Consider the following 14,610-nt stretch of genomic DNA (forward strand, 5'->3'; position numbering starts at 1 on the left):
CTTTAAATGAAGGGACGGAAAGAACCATTTCGTTTTCTCGCTGGGGTGAAATATTCTGATGGTCAAGAAAACACTATGAGGAAAACGATGGTCCAAAGTGAAAATGAAATTGTTAAATTGCAGTGTAACTCTCTCTCTTCCACTGCCTTTCAAACTCCCCCGCTTATCTCTCTTGCCCTGTCTACGATGCGACTCTCTCCCCTGTTTTACTTCCATGTCTCACTCTTTCCCTATCCGTCTCTGTAACATACACAAACTCACACACATTCTCTCTCTCCTCTCTCCTCTCTCTCTCTCTCTCTCTCCCCCCTTTCTTCTCTGCACATACTTCTTTCCTCCTCAGTCCCACACTCTCCTCTCAAGGCTGAAGCAAGCGTTCAGCAATCAATATTCGATGTTTGTGCTCAGTGAAAGGACTGCGTATTTGGGGTGGGAAGTTTATAGATATTCCTTTACGACACAGCTGGGATGGAGTATAGGGTAGGAGACGTGAACTGGTGCGGCAACGTAGGGGCGAACAGGTAACAAGACATGAAGGAGTAGCGATTTTCCAATAAATCTGTTCCAGGAACTTTGGTTCAGTGCTCTGTTAAGATAGGACCACCATGTGAATTTTAGCTGAAAAAGTATTGAAGTTTGAACCAATAAAATATTTACTCCTTTCAATAAGAAATATTGTTCAGCCGAGGGTGGGAGGGGGATTGAGATTATGACTCAGTCGCTGAACAGGGCCGACGGGTCCATGAAAGGGAAAAGCTTTCGCAGTTTCATGTCACTCGCTCTGCAGACTCTCCATTGCACTCTCGACCAGCGAGCGACCGTACATTGCCGTACATAATCTGGTTCGCTAATTTTCCGTCAATATCACCCTCGCCGGTTGTGACTGGTGGGGTGTAGCGACTGTGCACACTCCCGTCATCAGACAACAACCCACAAGCCAACCCTCGTCAAAGACATGCACCATACCTGGCTGCCATTGGTGTGTGCAGATGTCAATCTAATATGTTAACCAATGGCGGAAAACGGTTTCACCCAGGGGTTGTTCTCTCCCACAGACCCTGACTGGCTCTGCCTCCCCAAAGTCCTCTCAATCCTGAGCAAAATCTCAGAACAATGTCGCGTTTTTTAACATTTATATCCATATGCTTCTATCGGAAGTTGGCGGCGTTGTCAGGGCGTAGAAATAAAGGCGGACGACAGAAGATTACCTCCTCTCACCAAGGGAGATGGAAGAAGATTTGGTGGAGAACATATGACCGGCAAGTGTGGTATGGGGAGTAGGATTGACAGCAAGTTTGGACCAGCCTGACATTGAATGTCAGGGCTGGCTGAAGAGGATTAGAGCCTTGCCCTTCTCCCTGTTGCCTGTGTGTTTAAAGAAAGGGAATAAACAGACATTTCTTGGGCCAGCATGCTAACTCAATGGATATAATAGGGACCGATGGGAGATCAGTTGTTCCCAATCTATATAATCAGTTTGCCCGAGGAATAATTTCCAAGTCTGAAAACGGCACAAGATTTATATCTAGCTTTTGTTAATAATGCAGAACTGTATGATTTATGTTTTGCGGGCTCTCTGTCTCTTCGAGCCCACAATGATGCTGCAAGTTTTTTTATTGTACCTGTACCTCACCGTCCCGAGGCACACGGCAATAAACTCGACTGGACCAGGCAATACTCACTGAGATTTGAGCAGTGATGCACACGTCCAGATGAGTCAAGGTGATTTAGTCAAACTGAGTGATTACGACTGGAGTCCAATATGGGAAATATATGGTCACCTTCTTCTACAGAGAGACAGCATCACTGAGTGTGTTTAATAGGCGAGGGATTGAGGTGCAGTGAGTCGTGATGAAGATCAAATTATACATTGTATTTGTTGTAAGTTAATGTCTGTAAGACCTCACACAGTTATTTCGGGCTTTATTGAGACTGCACCTGCGATTTTTCTTTTTTTTTCAAAATCATTTTCTCCTTGTCAAACAAATGTCATATAGAACAAATAACGAATCGCTGCAGGAACAGTGGACAGCGGGTCAGGTAACATCTCTGGACGATAAGAAATAGAACACAATTCCGATCCACACACTGCCGCTGAACTGAACGTAGAGAGTTGATGACTAGAGTGGGGAGCTAAGAATGGGGAAGGAGTTGGGAAGGAACTGAAGGGTGCAAGTGAGGATGTGTAGTAGCCAGCTCGATATGCTCACTGTTGTTCGTTAATCGTTATTTATGTCGGTAATATTGATGCAAAATCGCGTCTTGATCAGGAAGTTTCTGCATGACACAAAATTAGGCGTTGCTGTTGATACTGAGGGAGATTACTCTTGATTACAAGCGTACCTGGTTCAATTAAAGAAGTGGCGGATGTGTTGTAAATGGATTCCAACGCAGATAAGTATAACGTCGTACACTTTGGAAATAAAACTTGCAAAGCACGTGTGCTGTAAATGGCAGGGCATTCCGCAGTACAGTTGATACGAGGGACCCAGAGGCACAGGCTCACTGTTCACTGATTTCGGAAGTATAGTGAAAAGCCTTTTCTCATTCCGACCTTCCTCATTCAGGGCAACAGGAAGGAAGGAAAAGTAAGACATTATGATAGGTCGTTGTTGAGTTTGTGGATAGAGTGCCATGTAGAGTTTCGGACGCTCTATTATAGAAAATAGGCCAATAAACTGGAAACAGTGCAAGTAAATTATACAATGTCGTTTTCAGGACAAGAACTGGGTTATATAAAGAATTTGTCCAAGCTTGTCATTTGTTCATTCCAGGACGAGGGGAATGAGATTTAAACAGAGATAAAATGAATGTTAACAGCCTTTTTTTTTCTGTGCAAAGGAGACCAAATTATTTGAAATTGGAATATTTGAAAGGAACGTGGGCAGCAACGTTTCCATGAAGAGTTCAGTGGATATGTGGAATGAGCTGCCAGAAGTAGATCAGGCAGGTAGAACAGTTTCACGGAAGGGCGGGCCCTAGAGGAATATGGTCCGCACGCAGGAAACTGGGACTTACTCTGGTGGGAAGGTGGTCGGAATGGATCTTTGAGTCGAAGAGCCTGTATCAATTCATAATTCCTTCACGACTCGTATCAGTGGGTTATGTCAGATATCACTGGACAGACATGATATGAAGGCAAAGGCAAAGACGAATGCTTGGTTACTAAGCCGATTACCGCTGTGATCAGGCGGTGGAGATGCTGTCATATTGCTGAACAATCATGTTGTCTCTGACTCACTTTTCACTTCTTACGAGCAATGCGGAACAATGTCATCCCGTGATGCGTTCACCGCCGGGACGAATATGTAAACACGAAGACTTCGATCAACCACCAACAGTCAGAATCAGAGTAGACACTGGTGCGTTGACTGTCCTCTTTCTAATTAAACGTGTCCTGCTGGTGCACAAGTAGACAGATGGCAAATAAATTAGATGAAGAAACTTACACGAGCGCTAAATGGGCACAGAATATAGTCATGAAACGGTTTTTGATCTCATCGGTAAAGCAGATGAAATTAATGAAACATTCCAACAGTTCCACTTCAGGGACCTGGAACCTGGAATAGTCGAATCACTCCACTCACCATGTACAGATTCTTCAGAGCGAAACGAGCAGGAGGTCCTTCTCGGAGGTAGAGAGGGTACAGACGAACTTAGGCTGGGAGAATGGACAAAGAAGTGGCAGATGGGATGCAGTGCAGGGAGATACATGGTCGAACACTTTGCTATCAAAAATGAAGGAGCACACTTTCTAAAAGGAGAGAAAATGCAAGCAATAAAACTGAGGCGCTAAGAGCCTTGGGAGTCCTTGTACAGGCCTCCCATTGCGACGTATACAACCGCACCATAATGTCCCAAAGGCTAATTTGTAGTTTCAATCTGTGGTGATAAAGACACATGCGATGTTCGCTTTCATTTCAAGAGGACTAGAATATAAAGCAAGGATGTGATTCAGAGACTTTACAAAGCACTGGTGAGGCCTCGCTTGCAGTATTGTAAGCACTTTTAGTTCCTTTACCTGAGGAAGTATTGCTGAAACTGGAGAGGGTTCCAAGGAGATTCAGAGAAATGATGCTAGGATGGATTGGCTAGTGATATGAAGAGCGTTTGCTGGCGCCGGGCCAACTCAAAACGAGAATCAGGTGCCTCAATTAAGGCACTCAATGGAACAAGGGAAAACAGGAAAACCCGGAATAAGGATCGATGAACCGGACTGTGAACGGAAATGCGGATTTCACGGACCGGACCATGACAGGTACATGGACTGTTTTAATTGGCCAACGAAATGGGAGACATATCTGGACTCATGCGAATGTCCATGGCTACCCATTGAATTTGAAGTTAGTAGGAGGAACCGAAGCAGAAACTGTTGAGGTGAGGACCGGTTCTGCCAGACGGAGGATGGTGATGATAGAGGGGAACTGGTTGGTTCTTTCCTTGAGAAATGTGGAGATTTTTAAGGCCTTTTAATACGGGGACTGGACGTCCGTAGAGAAAATGAGACGGTCATAGCCAGGGAACTGGAATTTAGTGAGTGGCATGGGAAGGTTCGCGAATGCAGGTGGGAAGGGACTGAGTATGGGGCATAGGATGGACTGGTGCTATGAGAACACAGGATCAGTGGGGCAGGAGCAGGAGCAGGTAGAGACCATGAGCCTACCTGGGCAATCAGATTTGTGAATTGAGTCGGAGGCAGAGCGAGCAGTTCAGGGCAATGGAACCATGAGTTATCTACAGTGAATGGAGGTTCTCCAGAGTTGATGACGACAGTGATAATGTCGGAGACAGTTCTGTGATCGTCCGCACCCCGGCGACAGTTCTGTGATCGTCCGCAGTCGGGATTATTCAAGGTGTAGGGATGAAGATGTGTCTGAGAGTTCCCGCCTTGTCTCAGCAAGGTAGAGGTCAGTCCGCCACTCTACAACAGCAGCACTTTGTCTGCGTATTGAAGGTAGATTTGGGGATGGGGGTTGAGATTTGGGAGAGCAGCGTATTCAGAGGGGTACGGTATGAGGAGAAGTCAGGATTCCTGATGCTGAGGCGGTTGATGTCTAGTTGGCAATTGGTGATGAAGATATCCCAGAACAGGCGGAGAACCAGAGTGCTAAGTCCAAGAAGAGGAGGGGTGTTGGAGACAGGAGAATGTACCGTCACTGCTGGGTGGTGAATCCTCGCCGATAAGGTGTGCTCGGAGACGGAGCTCAATGTGAAATAAACTTCACCTTCCCAGCAGAAGCTCCTTCTGAGCATCTGAGAAGATCCAACCAATTGTTTATAAAAGTGTCTGCAGAAATACCACGTAATATTATATGTTGTGAAGACGAGGCATTACATTTTCACTGAGGGTGTAGTACTCTGGTTAATCCCCACGCGGAATTGAGACAACCAATTGGCTGCAGGGAGTGAGAGACAGAATGGAACCGAATCCACCAGGTTTTCAAAACGACCGTGGCAGGACTCGAACCTGCAATCTTCTGATGACTTCCACCAATCAAGCATCGAAGTCAGACGCCTTATCCATTAGGCCACACGGCCGTATTCTGTGAGAAACGGAACATGCTGAATGCTGCAAGGAGGTTCCACCTGTTAAGTGGCTTCCTGACCGAGCTAAAAAGACACTCAAGCAATGATTTCATCCCAGGTGAACATTCGACCTGTTGTCAATATCTCTCCATGCATTCCTGCTTTGAGCTGTACAATATTTAGTTTCTGTCACACAGAAAGGAATTCTCAAAGGCACGTGCCACTGTCTTTTGCAGCGGCGTTATATTCTGGGATTGGAATCAGTGAAATGGTCCACCACATTCAAAACATTATTGATAGAATGAACTCGATTTCTTTTTAGGTATTTCAGCCGTTGGCTTGGTATTCCCGAACCGAGTAGCCATTTGTATGTGTCGGGTAAGCGTTAGGGTGTTCGGATCTGCGGCTGCGCACAGCCGGGCGTGCCGTCAGCGCGTCATAATATGGTAGCTATCGGGTTATTGCATTTGTCCAAATCACGGAAAATCGTCATTCTCGAACCAGATGGCAAATTCCTATAATATGTGTTTACTTGAAATCAAGCAATATGATAACAAAGCTATTCAGATTTTATTTAATTCGACATAAATTTATCTCACTTTACAACTCAAAACATTCACAGTTTCTCCGAGTTACAGAGCACGGATTCGATAGTTATGCCACAGCACGTCCATGGGGTCCAAAGTGCAAAAAAATACCTATTTCCATGTTTCCTGTGGTTGGCACATATCTCTCTAAACTGTCCTTACCCAAACTCCATGAATTCTGGTAAGCACGGCGAGCAAAGTAATTCGGCCTAGAATCTGAACACACATGGGTGGGCCTAAAGCAGAAGTTTTAAATGCTGTGAAGAAAATCAGAGCTTCGGAGTACCAGAGAGGGAAGAGCAGACGAGGTGGCCGAGAGGTTAAGGCGATGGACTGCTAATCCATTGTGCTCTGCACGCGTGGGTTCGAATCCCATCCTCGTCGCGACATGTTAATCGGGTGGACGACTTTTGAAACTGTCACTTAAAAACATCCAAGCCTCCAAATTTTGTCACAGGGACGCCAGGCGGTTTGTTATGTGAGTCATGAAAAGCGATATTCATCATTAATTTATCACCAAATTTGGCCTCAATACCACAAGATATAGGAGCAAAATTAGGCTATTCGGCTCACCGATCTCCGCCATTGCATCACGGCTGACGCCTCACCTTGAGTATTGTGAACAGTTTTGGGTGCCTCATCTTAGAAAATATGGGCTAGCACTGGAGAGAGTCTAGAGGACGTTCACAAGGATGATTGATGACTCCGGGACTGTACTCGCGGGAATTCAGAAGGATGAGAGGGGGATCTAATTGAAACTATTCGAATGTTGAAAGGACTAGACAGAGTAGATGTGGAAAGGGTGATTCCCATGGTAGGGGAGTCTCGGACAAGGGGGCCCAGCGTCAGGATGGAGGGGCGCCCTTTCAAAACAGAGATGCGTATGGGATTTATTTGGCCAAATGGTGGTAAATTTGTGGAATTTATTGCCACATCCAGTTGTGGAGGCCAGGTCGCTGGGCGTATTTAAGGCAGAGTTTGGTAGCTTTTTGACTAGACATGGCACCAAAGGTTATGGGGAGAGGGCTGGGAACTGGAGTCATGAGGAGAGAAAAAAAAAAGATCAGCCATGATTGAATGGCGGAGCAGACTCGATGGGCCAGATGGCCGAATTCTGCTCCTATGCCTTATGGTCTTATGGTCATACATATCATTCCTCTCAACTCCATTCCCCTGCCTTCTCCTCGTCACATTTGACACCCTTACTACCTGTCCACCTCCTCAACTACCGCTTTAAATATACCCAGTTACTTGCTTTTCACAGCTATCCGTGGCAATAAATTCCACAAATTCATAACTTTCTGGCTACAGAAATTGCTTCTCGTTCCTTTTCTAAAGGGACGTCCTTATCTGAGGTTGTGCCCGCTGGTCCTCGACTCTAGCACGACATCAAAATCCTCTCCAGGTGCATTCTAACTCGACTTGTCAATATTCGATAGATTTCACTGAGATCCCCGACTCATTCTTCCAAATTCCATCGACCAAAGCCCAAGGTCCTAAAATATTTCTCACATGTAACTCTTTTATTCCGGGCATCATTACCGTGACGGTCCTCTGGACTATCTCCTTCGCCGGCACATCCGTTTTAGATAAGGGACCCGAACCGTTCACCATACTCCAGCTGCAGTCACATGAAAGTCTTATAAAGGCTCCGCATTACATATTTGTTTTTATTTTCTAGTTCTCTAGAAATAAATCTTGACATTCCATTTGCCTCCCTTTCTACCGTATAGTCCATATGACACTTCATTGCCTATCTCTTCATCTGACCAAGGCCTTCTGCAAATTTTTTGCTTCCTCAAGACCACCTGCCCTTCAACCTTCGTTGGATTGTCCGCAATTTTGGCGGCAAAGTCACCAATTTCTGGCATATAAGTTGAAAAGATGCGGCCCTAATACCGACTAGTCACCGGCATCCCGACCAGGAAAGGAAGGGGAGGGAGAGAGGGGAGGGAACTCCGACTCAGACCATGAGAGGCCTGTGTCGGGCATTTTCATGCCTTACAAGGCGCAGATTGGAAGTGTGTGTGGGGCGCCACTCCTCGCACAGATTAGAGCAATGTGTGATTAAGTGCCTTGCTCAAGGGCACAAACACGCTGCCACAGCTGAGGCTCGAACTAGCGACGTTGAGGCAACTAGACGAACGCCTTAACCATTTGAACACGACCAGAAAAAGTCTCTTTTATTCCAACTGTTTCCACCCAAAGAGTGATCCATTTATCTATGGCGGTATCTTTGCAGTATTATCAGGAGCCTTTATCATTTTTTAGCAGACTCGTGTGCTGCACTTTGTCGATGACCTCCTGAAAATCCAAGTAAACAGCATTCAGTGACTCTCCTTTGCATATTCTGCCTGTTATTTCCTCAAAGAATTTGAAGCGATTTGTCAGGCTAGATTACCCCTTGAGGAAACCGTGCTGACTTCGGCCTATTTTATTATGTGCCTCAAAGTGCCGTGAAACTTCATCGTTAATAATAGCCTGCAACATCGTCTCAAACACTGAGGTCGGGCTAACAGGCTGATATTCTCTCTTTTGCTTCCCTCCCTTCTTAAAGAGTGAATGACGTTTCCAATTTTCAAAACTATTCGAGAATATTGTGCTTCTCGAAGGATCACTACAAATGCCTCCACAATATCTTGGGAGAAGTAGATTGGCGTGCATGTCGATACAATATGCCATGGCGATTAGTTTCGCTTTTTCGCTCTCTCTGCGTCTGTCCCTTCAGTTATCATCAAAGTGTGGAGACTTTATACAGCCCTGGGATTCGGCTGCATACGGTCAGCCACGAAGAAAATAAATCTAATAAAACTCATTAAAACAACAGAGGACTGTCAAACACCCAGTGAGCAGAGAGAGAGAAATACATCGTAGAAAAATAAAACCACGAAAACAGTTTTCAGGTCACAAAGCCAGGCATCACTGCAGCCGGACAAACAATCCACCAGTTGCAGGTCACAGCCTCAGGCCAACACAGAGACGAGCAAAACCCCGCGGAGCAATAAGCAGAGCCGGGCAGTCCCCTGCCTGTAACAACGGGCCATTTCTATCCGGCCTTTTTCTCAAATTGTCAAAACTTTGTGATATTCCTCGCTCTCTGTTACTTCGATCGCCCTCGGGATCGGATTTCGTCGCTTCGATTCGGCCAGTACCCGACACCGGCGTCGTCTGTATTTCCATTTGACTTAGAGTGTGTTTCCAAGTTTTTTGATAACTCGAAAGAAGGTGAGAGGGCCGGTTTTAACGCGCAAATTTGGACTTATGTACTGATAGATAGAAACAGTAAGTGAAAAGTCGGCATGTGGAGGTTAATGGTGGCAAATGTGAGGGAAGAAGAATCAAGTAGAGAAGATTGCACGTAAGTGATGTTCAAAGGGATGTTCTTGCGTCTGAGATATAGAATAGTTAGTTTGATTGTGCATCAAGCAGTCAAGGCAGCAAATGCCACAGTGGTATTTATTACAACAGGGCTGGGGATTGGGAATACAACTGTACAGAGTATTAGCACAGCTACACCTCGACCACTATGTACGGTTCTGAATTCCTTATTTAAGAGAGAATACGTTCACGTTGACAGTCTAGAAGATATTACCGCAGCAGGTTCCTGGATCAAAGGTGTTGTCCTATCACGAATGGCTGAAGATGATAGAATGAGGGGTGATCTATTTGAACCAGACAGAAGCTGAGAGGACGCAGCAGGGTGGATGTTGAGAGGGAGGCAGTGAGATAAATAGCATGGAAATGGGCTCCTCAACCTGTAAACTTCATGATAGCCATCAAGGACTATTATAAAACTAAATATGTCCCAGTCCTTTATATTCCCCTTACATGACCACTTGCTCTCGTCTGCATGCTGCCGCTCACCTACATTTAAAGCGACACATAAAGTAAGTCAAAATCACACATATATTTGGGATGTTGGAGGAAACTGGGACATTGAGGTTAAACACCTGTCATCACGCGAAATTTGTGTAATCTCCACTTACTCCCACCAAAGGGATATGTTTCCATTTGCAGTACAGCTTTCAAAAATGGACATAACGGGTCTGATTCACAACTGAGGTAGTTCTTAATTTCTTCCTACAGAAAGAACGAATGGCTGGCATTCTCTACCTTAGAGGTTTGCTGAAATTAGATCACTGGCTGTACATAATGAAGTAGAGGATACATTTTCAAAGACTAGGGATTTAAAACAATGTGGACATGAGAGAGGAGAAAAATTGTGAGAGGAGAAAGATTCATAGATTGTATCGACTCGCAGGGCTGGTTTGATGGGCTGAATAGCCTACAGTTGCATTTATTTGTTTATGTTCCTGTCTAAAGAGAAAGAGGGATCTCGGCTGGTAACTCAGAACACAAGGACTTGAAGGGAAGGGTTGGAGCATTTACCTCCAGGATGATAAAGTAAACAGGGCTGGGCAGCAGCGATATCCAGAGGGAAATCACACCTCTCCCAGTCCATCGTCCCTCTTTCACCTCAGTCTCATTTGTATTGGTTGTTCAAAGTCTTTGGGAAGAGTCTGGACACAAACTATTCATAGTCCATTCCCCCCGCACGGATTAGTTGCCTGACCTTCTGAGTTTCTGCAGCAATTTGATATTTTTGATTTACGTATCTGGAGTCTCTCATGTCTCCATAGTGCTCAATGGTTTTGTGAATTTTCACCAGATGTTATCTCTGTCTCTGTGTTCCGCTTGGTGACTCCATCTTTCTCTGTCTGACAACTTCCTGTAACAAACACCGCATAGGTAAATACTGCTGCCGCAAACAAATAATTTTACGACTGACAGGTCAGTGACGATATATATCTGATTCCGATTGGAAAATGACCTATGGAAACTATAACAGGCAGCAAGAAATTCAAAGTGCTCGAAGCAAGATCATAGGTGGATCAACTGTAGCAATTGACTGCGTCGTGGGGTAGGAATTTATAATCAATTTTAATAAATGTACTCACGCAGTAACAGCCCATTCAAACCAGGCAGACCCAGCCTGCCTTTGTAATCTGTACCAGCTACATTAACCACGCTCCTTTCAAGTGACGGTCACATTAACTGTTCCCATCTCTCCTTATGCAATTAGACAGCGTCCCTTTGAAAATAAATATTGAGCTGAATTTATAGGAACCATCTCCATGTGTAAAGAAGGCTCCACGAGAGCTGGAGATATCAGCTGAGTTCCCAGGAATATAATGACAACATTTCCCTGTGGAAAATGGCAGTGCACAAGATAAATCCCCCCACACCAGCACAATGTCCCTGTTGGGCAGATATAGAGCGAGCGGGGCATACATCCTCAAAATCAAACCCCATACAATAATGTTGAACACATTGTGTGGTGTGCACCCATGCATGACCACATCCACCCGTAGAATGGCCTTTCATAATCGAACCTCTCTTTTTCTCACAATCTTCTTCAGTACCTGGATGATCAGAGTTTTTGTCACTTTGTTGTTGGAATAAAATTATTATACTGGAAGTAGTGTAGAAAGGTTTGAAGAGGATGTTACTTGTCCAGAGAATCAGAATTATGGGGTAAATTTGGCCAGGCTGGGTATTTATTCCTTTGAACGTAGAGGAATGGGGATAAAAGTTACTGGAATGTTTAAAAACACAAGAGTCATATATAAGGCTGTCGCTGACAATCTTTGCTCCTGATTAGGAGTGTCGAAAATGACTGGTACAGTTTTAAGTTGAGAGGGCAAAGATTTAGAAGGTGCTGAGAATCAGGAATGAGGCCAGAAAAAGTGGCTGACGCAGCTTCACTGGGATAATTTAAGGAGCGCTTGTCACGGTCCGGTCCGTGAACTCTGTATTTCGGTTCACAGTCCGGTCCATCGACCCTTGCTCCAGGTTTTCCTGTTTACCCTGCTTCTGTTCGTGTTTAGCTCTGAGGCAGCAGATGCTCATTGTGGCTGGCTGCATAAATACCTCCAGATACCAGGGCGTGGTTGCTGGATTGTTCTTGTCCTTACTCCTTGTATCCCTTGCTCGGCTTTCTGTTTCCTCACCTGAAGCCCTGCCTTGTCTTGCCGGTAACTGTCGCCTCACCTGAAGTTCTCGTCTCGCCTTGCATTGCCTGAAGCCTTGCCTTGTCTTGCTGGTAAATATCGCCTCGTCTCGCCTGCAGTCTTGCCCTGGAGCCACCTTGTACCTAGTTCCCTTCCTGTCTCTTGCCTCCGCCCAGGTAAGTCAGGCCGTCTTGCCGTTACCTGCCGTTGGTTCTGTCCCTTCCAGTCCCTTGCCTCCGTCGAGTAAGCCAGGCCGTCTCGCCGTTGCCTGCGGTTGGTTCTGTCCCTTCCTGTCCCATGCCTCCGTCGGCTGGTGATCCGTGACCTGCCCAGGCGAACCACGCCCTGCCCAGGAGGATCCTGCCTAGCCTCAAGCCTGAAGACTCCAGCCTCCTGCCTCCTGCCAGGCCTCACCTCTAGCTTCAAGCCTGAAGACTCCAGCCTCGTCCTGCCTGCCTGCCAAATCTCGTCCTTGCCTAGTTCTGGGGTCCGAGCCAGAGTCAAGACCCAGGTATTGGGTCCTTGTCCAGTCTCTGGTCCGGAGTCCAAGCCCGGGCTCCTAGCTCTCTTGTCCAGTCCTGTTCCGGGTTCCCGGTTTTCGTGTCCATGTCCTTGCCCTCACCCTGTATACTAGTCCTGTCCTTAGTACTTCAGTGTCTGTGTCTTGCACTTGGGTCCGTTCCCAGCCACCTCCCTATGAGAGCGCTTCGATCGGTACATGGGCGATGTTTAAGTAAGTTGATAATGATTGGTCTGATTATCTATCTAAGGCATCCGTAAGTCTTGCGAGACTATGGATCTGCGCCTGGAAAGTCTTCACTCCCCAGGGCGCAGGCCTGGCCAAGGTTGTATGGAAGACCAGCAGTTGCCCATGCTGCAGGTCTCCCCTCTCCAAGACACCAATGTTATCCAAGAGAAGGGCATTAGGACCCATACAGCTTGGCACCAGTGTCGTCGCAGAGCAATGTGTGATTAAGTGCCTTGCTCAAGGACACAACAAGTTTCCTCGGCTGGGGCTCGAAATCACGACCTTCAGGTCGTTAGTCCAATGCCTTAACCTCTTGGCCAGTATCAATATTAAAATGTAAGGGTCAAGTCTAAAGTCGAATTTACAATTATACTTCGCACAAGAGCATGGATGCACAGTTTCAATGTACGACGTTTCCGTACATCCAAACTCACCTGGAAGGAGAGTTTAGAGCCCTGAATGGTAGTGAGGGAGGAGGTGTAGGGGAAGGTGTAGCACTTGCTCCGCTTGCAAGAGTACGCGCCAGGAGGGCGATCAATGGGGGGGAGGGTCGAATGGACAAGGAGTCGGGTGGGGAGCGATCCCCGCGGAAAACAGAAGGTGGCGGGGTGGGGAGTGAAGCGAAGATACGCTTGGCGGTGGGATTCCGTTGGAGATGGCCATAAGAGGAGAGAGATGGAGAGATTAAATATGAAGAGCATCATGCCAATAACATCATCAATCATACATTTTTTTGCAGATATATAAATAGTAAAAGACATGGGAGGGCAAACATTGCATTGCTGGAAAATAACCCTGAAGAGACAGTAACGGAGTTCAGAGAAATTGCGGACGAACTGAACAGTATTTCCGCAGTCTTTACTATGGAAAACACGAACAGTATGCTGAGAGTCCGAGGGTGTCAGGGGGCAGAAGTGAGTGCATTTTCTTTGACCAAGGAATAGCTGCTTGAGGAACTAATCAGTCTGAAGGTCGATCGGCCACCTTGAAATGACGGGAAGAGTTCTAAAAGTGGCGGCTAACGAGATTGTGGGTGCTTTAGTAATCACCTTTCAAGCCTTAATATATTCTGGCATGGCTGCAGACGACGGAGAATACCGAATGACACTTCACACTGTAGAAAGGGAGAAAAGCATTAGAGAGGAAATTATAGGTCAGTGACTCTGCCTTCAGTGTTTGGGAAGATGTTGGAGTGCATTGTTAAAGATGCGGTTTCGGGATACTCGAAGGCACATGACCAAGTAGGCCAAAGTCAGCATGGTTTCCTTAGGGGAATCGGACAAACCCGTTGGAATTATCTGAGGAAATAACAAGCAGGGTGGACAAATGAGAATCAGTGGATGTTGTGCAATTCGATTTTCAGAAGGCCAGGTCAAGATTCCGCACATGAATCTGCCCAGTGTAGTACATGAAAGATCCTAGCATAGGTAGAGTATTGGCTGATTGACAATCGGAAAAGTGGGGGAACAAAGCTATAACTTTCGGATTGGCTGCAGGTGACTAGTGGTGTCCACAAGGATTTTTGATACTTTTAAGTCCAAGTTGTGACGATTCTCTCCTAATCTATCTTCTCCACATCTGTAGTAGCAGTATATGTATGTGCGTGTGTGTGTGTGTGTGTGTGTGTGTGTGTGTGTGTGTGTGTGTTTGTGTGTGTATGTCTTTATGTGTGTATATGTGTCTATATATGTGACTGTGTGTGTAGAAGTACCTCTTACATATCCTGTAATATATATGC

At 45.9% G+C, this 14,610-nt stretch overlaps 2 non-coding genes across 2 annotated transcripts; one reads left to right on the forward strand and one right to left on the reverse strand.

The window, feature by feature from the left end:
- Window positions 1-5,446: 5,446 nt before the first annotated feature.
- Window positions 5,447-5,538, reverse strand: trnar-ucg (transfer RNA arginine (anticodon UCG)). The gene is given in 2 exon segments: window positions 5,447-5,482; window positions 5,502-5,538. It is a non-coding gene; the product is annotated as a tRNA-Arg (tRNA).
- Window positions 5,539-6,415: 877 nt separating this feature from the next.
- trnas-gcu (transfer RNA serine (anticodon GCU)) lies at window positions 6,416-6,497 on the forward strand. Its single transcript has one exon. It is a non-coding gene; the product is annotated as a tRNA-Ser (tRNA).
- The last annotated feature ends 8,113 nt before the right edge of the window (window positions 6,498-14,610 follow it).

The sequence above is a fragment of the Mobula birostris genome, chromosome 13, assembly GCF_030028105.1.
Source record: "Mobula birostris isolate sMobBir1 chromosome 13, sMobBir1.hap1, whole genome shotgun sequence".
Lineage (NCBI taxonomy): Eukaryota > Metazoa > Chordata > Chondrichthyes > Myliobatiformes > Myliobatidae > Mobula > Mobula birostris.